The following is a 10,810-nucleotide window of genomic DNA, read 5'->3' on the forward strand; positions in this document are numbered from 1 at the left end:
GTGACTGGTAATGGTTTTCTGATTCTTTAACCTCACGTTTATGTAAATTTACTGAGTTTGCATTTCTGTAGTGAATTGGTTTGGTAACTGGTAATGATTCCCCGATTCTTTCACCTGATGTTTGTGTCAAGTTGTGTGATGACAGCATGTTAACAGTAGAAAGGGAAGCGCGCTGGATCCCACTGTTGCCCTGACTTGTGATGCTGGCATCAGGAGTCCCTGTATAGGTGACTGGGCAGAGTGCCTTTCACCTCAGATCTGCCCCTCCCACTGATTGTCTCCCTGAACCGGTTCATTCAGCTGATTTTTCCATGCACCTCTTTCTGTCCCAACAAAGTGCACGTCACGTGTCTTCCCACAAGAGAAAAAGAACAGTTATCACGTGTTTACCTTGAAACAAGCTGTGGGCAGATATTGCAAAATGCCTGGGCAGGAGGTGTGTGTGTGGGGGGGGGGGGGGGGGTAGATGTGGCTTGGAAACACACAGGGAGAGCACCAGTCTTTCTGCCACGTGCAGTCTGGTGTCACGTGACCCCAACATGTAGGAACCGGATGTTAGCTTGGTGCCCGTGCCGTCCGGCCACAGGGAACAGCCGCAGTGCCGGCCAGTGCTGGGGGAGTGTCAGCTGCACTCCTGCTGGAGTCCTGATCACCACAGTCAGTGTTGTTGGCAGTCACCCCCCACACCCACCCCCTACGCCAAGCTGACAATGTGTCGGACCTCCACCCTCCCCTCCACCAGCACATTCCCCCCAACACTCAGGATTCTGCCGGGTTTACTTATTTCTTTCCACGTTATTCATCTCTCTCTCTCTCTCTCTCTCTCTCTCTCTCTCTCTCTCTCTCTCTCTCTCTCTCTTCCCCTTTTTTTTCCAGTGCAGGGAACCTCGTTGAAAAGAATCGAAGAGGAACGAAATTTTGTTGGCTGCTCCCATCGCAATGTTGTTGGGGGGTTTTCTTGTTGTTGCTGTTGCTGTTTGTTGTTGTTGTTTCTTTGCTTTCTGGGTTGTTTTTTTGTTAGTTTGTTTGCTTGGTTGTCTATCATTCTTTCTGTCGTTCTTTCTTTCGTTCTCTTTTTATTCATTCTTTTATTTCATTTCATTTCCCAGGACAGCCTGACTGATGAACCTCTGCATGAGAGGACCATTATGTCAACTGTTCCCGAAGGTTGTTATTGTTGTTGCTGCTGCTGTTCACAGTTCCTTTCTTTTGTTCTCTCTCTTTCTTTTGTCCATGACAACTTGGCTGATGAACCTTTTTCCTTCTTGCTTTTTGTTTATTTTTGTTGTTTGGGGGGATTCTTTTTTTTTTAATAACTTTGTTCACCTTTCTTTTCCTTTCTATCTGCTGCTAATTGTGCATTCACACCCTTGACATTAGTCTTAGTGCTTCATTCTGTGCGGATGTCGTCACAGATGGCGGGGAAGCAGGAACACTTCAAGGCCAATGGCGGTGGGGGAATTTTGTTGAATTCGTGTATTAAGATTTTATCTGTTTATACTTGTGTTTGAACATTTGTTTTGATTTGTGTTATTTGTTTGGTGTACAGTCATGTATTTCCTCGAATCAACTTTTATTTGTGTATGTTCTGTTTTTTTCCACGGATAATGTATGACGTACGGGTTTCATTTTTGTTAACGTGCTTCGAGTCAGGAGCCTTTTTCTCCGTTTTCTTTTCTTGAAGTTAAAGACACTCTTTTCGATCCTGTTGTTTATTTATAGATGTATATCCATCCAAGTGATTTTTTTTCTGGTGTCGGTGTGATGCTGGGGTTGGAGGATGTCTGACACTTGCTCCCTCTGCCCAGGTCTGGCCCACAGACTTGTCCCTCTGACCCCCTCCGCCTGCCTCCTCCTCCCTGCCCATGCCCGGCCCACAGTATATCGTCCTTCAGACCTGCCCCCTTCCACTGCCCGCCCCTCCCCTTCCTGCCTGCGGCGTCTTCCCCACCATTGATTTTTCCATTAAGTGCCAGGCTGCCCCAGTCCTCCCTATGGTCTGCCCCTCGTGCCACAATGCAACGTCTTGGAACGCGCCTCTGTGTTCCGTTCCCTCTCTCTCTCTCTCTCTCTCTCTCTCTCTCTCCCCCAGTCCCTTCCCCTCCTCTCCTCTCCATGGCACAATGCAATGTCCCCCTGGCTCCATTGCAGTGTCACACCTGCCCCAGTTGAACAGCGCCAGCATTTCCAGCAGTCATCTGGTGACTACTGGCACGTGCAGCACTCAGGCAAGACGGAAAACATTCCAGATCTGTTTATGAAATGAAGAAGAGTCTGATGACGTCCAGGTCTTGTCGTTACTGTCTGTCATGGAGCCAAAGCTTCAGATATGCTTTGTGTTCATTGTGAGTTTTGAACAAATCAGTTCATTCCAGTCTGACGCCGGTGTGTCACCATAGGCCATGACGAAAGTGCTGTGTGATTGCACTGTGTCGTGTCCACAGCGGATGCTTATATACAGCATTTGGCCGTGTGGGGTCACATGAACAGCTTTTGGCCGTGTGGGGTCACGTGAACACCTTTTGACCGTGTGGGGTCACGTGAACACACTTTGGCCGTGTGGGGTCACGTGAACGCCTTTTGGCCGTGTGGGGTCACGTGAACGCCTTTTGGCCGTGTGGGGTCACGTGAACGCCTTTTGGCCATGTGGGGCCACGTGAACACCTTTTGGCCGTGTGGGGTCTCGTGAACGCCTTTTGGCCATGTGGGGCCACGTGAACACCTTTTGGCCGTGTAGGGCCACGTGAACATCCCGGCCACTCCGTGTGGCCGCACTGTGTGTGGAGGGCTGATGAGAAAATGACAGTGACAACAAAATGACAACAAAACACCAACTGGAGGAAAAGGTCAGCAAACCCAGCTCTAAATGATTGTCCAAACTTGCCAGGCTTTTCTGAACTTTTTTTTTTCCTCTCCTCCTGAAAAATGGGTTAATTCCAGCCACAGAGTATTCACCAAGTATACCTCCACACCTCGTCCACAGTGCTTCATGCTGTTCTCTTTCCCTCCCCCCTCTCACCTCTGTTATTTCCCACCATGTCCTTGGCTGTACCGTTCACCGCCCTCCTCTGTACATAGCACGGTGATGGTGGTGGTTTTGTTTGTTTGTTTGTTTGTTTTGTGTGTGTTTTTACACGTACAGTTCCCCATACTATGAAGATAAGGTACTATATCGCACATAGGTTTATGTTGGTTTGGTTTCCATTGCTGAAGTGTGTGATGCAACACTAAAATATCGACTAGAGCGTGTGGCTGTGTTTGGTTTTTTTGAAGCACTGAAGTGAATTCACTGATGGCGTCACTGTAATTAAGCCATTGTGGTGTCGCCATCAACTCCATGTATAATGCACACGTTGGGTGGACGATTAAAGCTGTCCATGTATAATGCACACCTTGGACGATTAAAGCTGTTTTTATATGACAACACAACACCTTTTGTCTGTCTTTGCTCTGAGAAACAAGCATTCTGTGAGTGATGGAATGGTGCTTTTCATCTCCTCCCTCCCTCCCCCCACCTCCTCTCTCTCTCTCCCCCTCTCTCTCTCCCTCTGATTTTCTATCAGTGTATCTCCCTGTTTCTTTGTCTGGTGTGTGTGTGTGTGTGTGTGTGTGTGTGTGTGTGTGTGTGCACAGACGGTCTCACTTTTCAAAGATAGTGAGTTCGATTTTTTTCCCATGTGTGCAATATAGAACCTGGTCATCTGCCTGTCATCATGATGTGGTGTGGTTCTGCTGGTGTCCGTGAAGTGTTCGATAGGTGTAGTGCTGGATTTAGTGTTAGATAGACGAAGTTAGTGTTGGATATGTGTAGTGTTGGATTTAGTGTGAGATAGATGAAGTGTTGGAATTAGTGTTAGATGAAGTGTTGGATTTAGTGTTAGATAGATGAAGCGTTGGAGTTAGTGTCAGATAGATGAAGTGTTGGATTTAGTGTTAGATGAAGTGTTGGATTTAATGTTCGATAGATGAAGTGTTGGATTTAGTGTTGGATTTAGTGTTCGATAGATGAAGTGTTGGATTTAGTGTTCGATAGATGAAGTGTTGGATTTAGTGTTCGATAGATGAAGTGTTGGATTTAGTGTTAGGTAGATGAATTTAGTGTTAGATAGACGAGGTTAGTGTTAGATAGATGAAGTGTTGGATTTAGTGTTCGATAGATGAAGTGTTGGATTTAGTGTTCGATAGACGAAGTTAGTATTAGATAGACGAAGTTAGTGTTAGAGAGATGAAGTGTTGGGTTTAGTGTTGGATAGGTGTAGTGCTGGATTTAGTGTTAGATATGTGTAGTGCTGGATTTAGTGTTGGATATATGAAGTGTTAGATTTAGTGATAAATAGGTGTGATTTTGGATTGAGTGTTGGATAGGTGAAGTGTTGGATTTAGTGATTAATAGGTGTAATGTTGGATTTAGTGTTAAATAGACGTAGTGATGGATTTAGTGTTGGATAGGTGTGATGTTGGATTGAGTGTTAGATAGGTGAAGTGCTGGATTTAGTGTGTGATAGGTGAAGTGCTGGATTTAGTGTGTGATAGGTGAAGTGCTGGATTTAGTGTGTGATAGGTGAAGTTTTGGATTTAGTGTTAGATAGGTGGAGTGCTGGATTGAGTAGTAGATATATGTAGTGATGAATTGAGTGTTAGATAGATGAAATGTTGGATTTAGTGTTAGATAGGTGAAATGTTGGATTTAGTGTTAAATAGGTGTAGTGCTGGATTGAGTGTTAGATAGGTGTAGTGTTGGATTTAGTGTTGGATAGGTGCAGTGCTGGATTTAGTGTTGGATAGGTGAAGTGTTGGATTTACTGATTAATAGGTGTAATGTTGGATTTAGTGTTGGATAGGTGTAGTAATGGATTTCGAGTTGGATAAGTTTAGTGTTGGACTTAGTGTTAGATAGGTGCAGTGTTGGATTTAGTGTTGGATAGGTGTAGTGCTGGATTTAGTGTTAGATAAATGTAGTGTTGGATTTAGTGTTAAATAGGTGAAGTGCTGGACTGAGTGTTAGATATGCGTAGTGCTGGATTGAGTGTTAGATAGGCGTAGTGATGGATTGACTGTTAGGTGTAGTGATGGATTCAGTGTTGGAGAGATGTGGTGCTGGATTTCGTGTTAGATAGGTGCAGTGCTGGATTTAGTGTTAGATAGGTGTAGTGTTGTCACTCAACTCCCCTCCCACCCCCACCACCAAGCCGCCCCCTCTTCCCTCCCTCCCTCGCGAACTTTCTCGCGGACTGAACGTCAACATCTGCACACAGTACAAGGGACAGAACCACTGCAAGTCTTCGTCATCGAGGATTTCTCTCCCTTTTAATCTCTCTCTCTCTCTCTCTCTCTCTCTCTCTCTGAATCGCTTTAACACACACACACACACACACACACACACACACACACACACACCAAGGCCCTCACCATTCTCATCACGTCCCACAGACACACAGAACCACTGAAGGCTGGAACACCAACATTGCTTCACACGCCTGTTCCGTTTTAAACCACAGCCTTCAACACACAGCTCGAAAGCGCACATATATACGCACACACAATCATTGTTGTTGAGGGCGGAGAGAACATGTGTGTGTGTGTTTGCGTGTGTGCGTGCGCGCGCGCGCGTGTGTGTGTGTGTGTGTGTGTGTGTGTGTGTGTGTGTGTTGGCCTGAATAGTTTGTCCTTTGGAATCCCCATGTATGAAGTCCTGCCTTCATCCTGGAAATTACCATGTTTGAAATCATGTCATTCTTCGAAATCCGCAAGAATTAATTCAGCCTTCCGTTGATGTCAACCCCCCACCCACCCCCACCCCCCACCCCACCCCACCCCCCCATGGATGAAGTGAAACAAGCGTTCATGACAGGACATTGATGTCCATGAAGTGAACTCTGCCTTCCCGGTCAGTCTGGCAGTGCCGGTGACTGAAGGTCCGAATGGTTGTCAGTCCAGTTCAGTTCCTCAAGGAGGCGTCACCGTGCGTTCGGACAAATTTACACACTCTACACCACATTTGTTAAATGAATGCCTAACCAGCAGCGTAACCCAACGCGCTTAGTCAGGCCTTGAGCGGAAAAAAAGCATAAAAAAATAATTGGATACATTATTAAATTAGTGAATAAATAAATGATTTTTTTTTATTGCAAGCAGACAGATAATGAAATCAATTAAAGCCCGGGAAAAAAAAGAAGAAAAGAAATGGATAAATATTGTTATCAGTCAATGTGGAGGCCGCAGCGGATGTCAGTCAAAAACCGCACATGCTGAGACACATCATTCCACCCCCACCCCACCCACCACGGCCTTCTGAAGCTGGCCGTTCTCTTTTCGCCTTGTGTGCCGGGTGGAGGGGGTGGGAAGGTTGTTACTCATGCACACGTGTAACGTGCACTTGCCTGCTGTGTTGAATGCGTGTGTTCTGCAGCAGCAGTAGTTGTAGCCAGTCGGCACTGGGTAAACACAGGGGTAGAAACAGGAGATAGCACAACTGACAGAAATGTGCAGCCGGGGAGGGGAGGGGGAGGAGGTTGTCTGTGAGTTACCCCCACCCCACCCACAGTTCACCTTTCACCTCTTGTCGTGAAGATGGCTCACGCCTGTCAGTTTTGGAAAGGCGAGAGAATGATTGATGCACTGACATGGCTGGTGAGTTCATAGGTCAGTACACTGACCCCTCACACACACTGCACGTGCAGCACGCACAACACGCAGAGAACGACACAGACTGACAGCCAGGAACACAGGGAGGGGGAGCACTTGATAGCAGCACAGCTAACAGCGAGGAGATGAGCTCAACACAGCGTTCTGACAACAGTGCAGGCTGGGGGAGGGGGTGGAGGGGTTGGGCCGGGGAGGGGGGGGGGAGGGATGGAACCCAAAACATCTCTGCTCTCCTCCGGGGCTGCAGGCACCAACAGCCAGCAGGGGGGACAACTGTGTCGGCAACGGGCCCTGTGTGTGAGTCGGTACCTTCCAGCCGCTGTGCTATGAGATGTGGGGGTAGTCTGCAGGTAACAACTTTGCTGTGGGAAACCTCCAGTCTCCAATCTCCAAGCTGCCCCAGTGTCCGTGGTGAAGACAGTGACCAGTAAGCTGCACTCTCCTGGCTGGTGATGCAGTCACACGCTGACAGCAGATTACCAGGTAGGTGTGTAAGACGTGCATGTAATGTGTACAGGTATGTCACTGATATGTCGTGCATGCGGTGTGTACAGGTATGCCTTGGATGTCATGTCATGCGTGTAGTGTGTGCAGGTATGTCATAGATATTATGTCGTACATGTAGTGTGTACAGGTATGTCATAGATAACATGTCGTGCATGTGGTGTGTACAGGTATGTCATAGATATCATGTGCATGTAGTGTGTGCAGGTATGTCATAGATATCATGTGCATGTAGTGTGTGCAGGTATGTCATAGATATCATGTGCATGTAGTGTGTGCAGGTATGTCATAGATATCATGTGCATGTAGTGTGTGCAGGTATGTCATAGGTGACATGTCATGCATGCAGTGTGTGCAGGTATGTCATAGATGACATGTCATGCATGCAGTGTGTGCAGGATGTCATAGATGACATGTCATGCATGCAGTGTGTCCAGGTATGTCATAGATGACATGTCATGCATGCAGTGTGTCCAGGTATGTCATAGATGACATGTCATGCATGCAGTGTGTGCAGGTATGTCATAGATGACATGTCATGCATGCAGTGTGTGATATATGATGTATTTTGTGGTGTGTGATGTATGATGTGTTTTGTTGTGTGGGATGTATGATGTGTTTTGTGGTGTGGGATGTATGCTTCATGTGTTTTGTGATGTAGGATGTATGCTTGATGTGTTTTGTGGTGTGGGGTATGTGATGTGTTTTGTGGTGTGAAATGTATGTTTGGTGTATTTTGTGGTGTGGGATGTATGATGTGATTTGTTGTGTGGGATGATGTATGCTTGATGTGTTTTGTGGTGTGGGATGTATGCTTGATGTGTTTTGTGGTATGAGATGTATGGTTGATGTGTTTTGTGGTGTGCAATGTATGGTTGATGTGTTTTGTGGTGTGGGATGTATGATGTGTTTTGTGGTGTGGGATGTATGGGTGATGTGTTTTGTGGTGTGGGATGTATGATGTGTTTTGTGGTGTGGGATGTATGCTTGATGTGTTTTGTGGTATGAGATGTATGGTTGATGAGTTCTGTGGTGTGCAATGTATGGTTGATGTGTTTTGTGGTGTGGGATGCATGCTTATGTGTGTTGTGGTATGAGATCTATGGTTGATGTGTTTTGTGGTGTGCGATGTATGGTTGATGTGTTTTGTGGTGTGCGATATATGATGTGTTTTGTGGTGTGGGATGCATGCTTGATGTCTTTTGTGGCATGAGATGTATGGTTGATGTGTTTTGTGGTGTTGGATGTAGGATGTGTTTTGTGGTGTATGATGTATGCTTGATGTGTTTTGTGGTGTAGAATGTATGGTTGATGTGTTTTGTGGTGTGCGATGTATGATGTGTTTTGTGGTGTGGGATGTGTGATGTGTTTTATGGTGTGGGATGTATGACTGATGTGTTTTCTGGTGTAGGATGTATGATGTGTTTTGTGGTGTGGGATGATGTATGATTGATGTGTTTTGTGGTGTGGGATGATGTATGCTTGATGTGTTTAATGGTGTGGGATTATGTTTGATGTGTTTTGTGGTGTGGGATGCATGCTGTGTTTTGTGGTGTGGAATGTACGACGTATTTTGTTGTGTGGGATGTATGCTTGATGTGTTTTGTCCTGTGGGATAATGTAAATCTGATGTGTTTTATGGTGTGGAATGTATTGTTGATATGTCTTGTGGTGTGTGATGTATGATATGTTCTGTGGTGTAGGATGTATGGTTGATGTGTTTTGTGGTGTGCGATATATGATGTGTTTTGTGGTGTGGGATGTGTGCTTGATGTGTTTTGTGGTGTGGGATGTATGCTTGATGTGTTTTGTGGTGTGGGGTGTATGTTTGATGTGTTTTGTGGTGTGGGATGTATGCTTGATGTGTTTTGTGGTGTGAGGTGTATGCTTGATGTGTTTTGTGGTGTGGGGTGTATGCTCACCAGGCGACACTTGTCACAGCCTCCTAACAATTGGGAGGGAGGGGGAGGGAGGGAGTAACCAATAAACAACCCAAAACAATGAGCATTTCCAAAGTGACGCAGGGCAGGGCCACCACTGCTGAGTGTCCAGGCGGTGACCTGCCATGACACTTTACTTGTGGGATCCTGATGACTGCTGGATTGCTGGGATCGCCACAGAACCAGCCTGCTGTGCTGGGAAGAGGTAGCGGGGTGGTAGCGGGGAAAGGTTGTGGTGAAGAGCACTGTGAAGACAGACATGACAGTTGACCACACGAACAGCTGATCACTGGAAAAACAGTGCACGTGCGTGTTTTACAGAGTAGGGGGCGAGGAGCACGCGCTTTGAGACAGGATATGCGTATGTCACTTACACGAGTGCGTTCATTCATTATGTGTGTGTGTGTGTGTCTGTGTGTGTGTCTGTGTCTGTGTGTGCGTGCGTGTGTATGTAGTACATGAGTGTTGCGTTTGTGGTGTGTTTGGTGTGGCATGTGGTATGTGTGTGGTATATGTGTGGAGTGTATGGTTTATACTTATATATGTGGTGTGTGTGTGTGGAATATGTGTGTGACTGATGTATATGTGGTGTGCGTGTGGTGTATGTGTGTGGTATGTGGGGTTTGTGTGGTGCATGTGTGGTATGTGGTGTGTGGTATATTTGTGGTATGTATGTGGTATATGTATGGTTTGTGTGTGGTATACGATGTGTGTGTGTGTGGTATATGTGTGTTATGTATGTGGTATGTGTGTGGTTTGTGTGTGGTATACGGTGTGTGTGTGTGTGTGTGTGTGGTATATGTGTGGTATGTATGTGGTTGTCGTGTGGTCTGTATGTGGTAAATGTGGTGTGTGTGTGTGCGTGGTGTGCGGTATATGTGTGGTGAGAGGTGTATTTGTGTGACGTACAAAAGATGATCCACTTGAGCAGGATGCTATCAGTGGCGGGTCATGCACCTCTTGGAAATATCATCAGCACTGATAGTATGCTGGTTGGGGAGAGGGGGAAGGGGGTAGGTTATCACTGAAACTGATGTCTCTACCATACCTCTCTTCCAATCTCTCTCTCTCTCTCTCTCTCTCTCTCTCTCTCTCTCTCTCTCACTCTCTCTCTCTCTCTCTCTCTCTCTCTCTCTCTCTCGCTCTGTGTGGTTTGTGTGTTGTTTACGCGCTCACACACGCACACACACACACACGCATACACATGTACTACACACACATACACGCGCGCGCACATATTATGTACTACACACACACCACCACCACCACCACCACAGCATACCACACACACACACACACACACACACACACACACACACACACACCACGGTCCTCACCATTCTCACCACTGACGTCCCACAGACACACAGACACACAGAACCATTCTCACCACTGACGTCCCACAGACACACAGACACACAGAACCATTCTCACCACTGACGTCCCACAGACACACAGAAGCACTGAAGGCTGGAACACCAACATTGCTTTACACGCCTGTTCCGTTCTAAACCACAGCCTTCACCAACACACAACTCTGAGATAAGCACAGAGGTGGGAACTTCAGTTTTCACAATTATTCTCTTCTCACCAAAGTCGGCCAGTTAGATAGAGGAAATTAATACTGAACTATACTCCAACTGGCTTTCCGCTGTCTTTGATATTTCAGCTAAATGCAGTTAGGAGTTACGTCGTCATGTCTTCCTCAGACTGAACCAGAA

At 46.4% G+C, this 10,810-nt stretch overlaps 1 protein-coding gene across 1 annotated transcript in view; it reads left to right on the forward strand.

Annotated features, from left to right (window-relative positions):
* The first annotated feature begins 6,861 nt into the window (after positions 1-6,861).
* The window catches only part of LOC143281145 (apoptosis-stimulating of p53 protein 1-like), a 55,887-nt gene continuing 51,938 nt past the window's right edge, over positions 6,862-10,810 (forward strand). The window contains exon 1 of the mRNA XM_076586146.1: positions 6,862-7,128. The gene's annotated coding sequence lies outside the window, so the exon portion shown is untranslated. The remainder of the gene's footprint in view (positions 7,129-10,810) is intronic.

This window comes from Babylonia areolata, chromosome 4, assembly GCF_041734735.1.
Source record: "Babylonia areolata isolate BAREFJ2019XMU chromosome 4, ASM4173473v1, whole genome shotgun sequence".
NCBI lineage: Eukaryota > Metazoa > Mollusca > Gastropoda > Neogastropoda > Buccinidae > Babylonia > Babylonia areolata.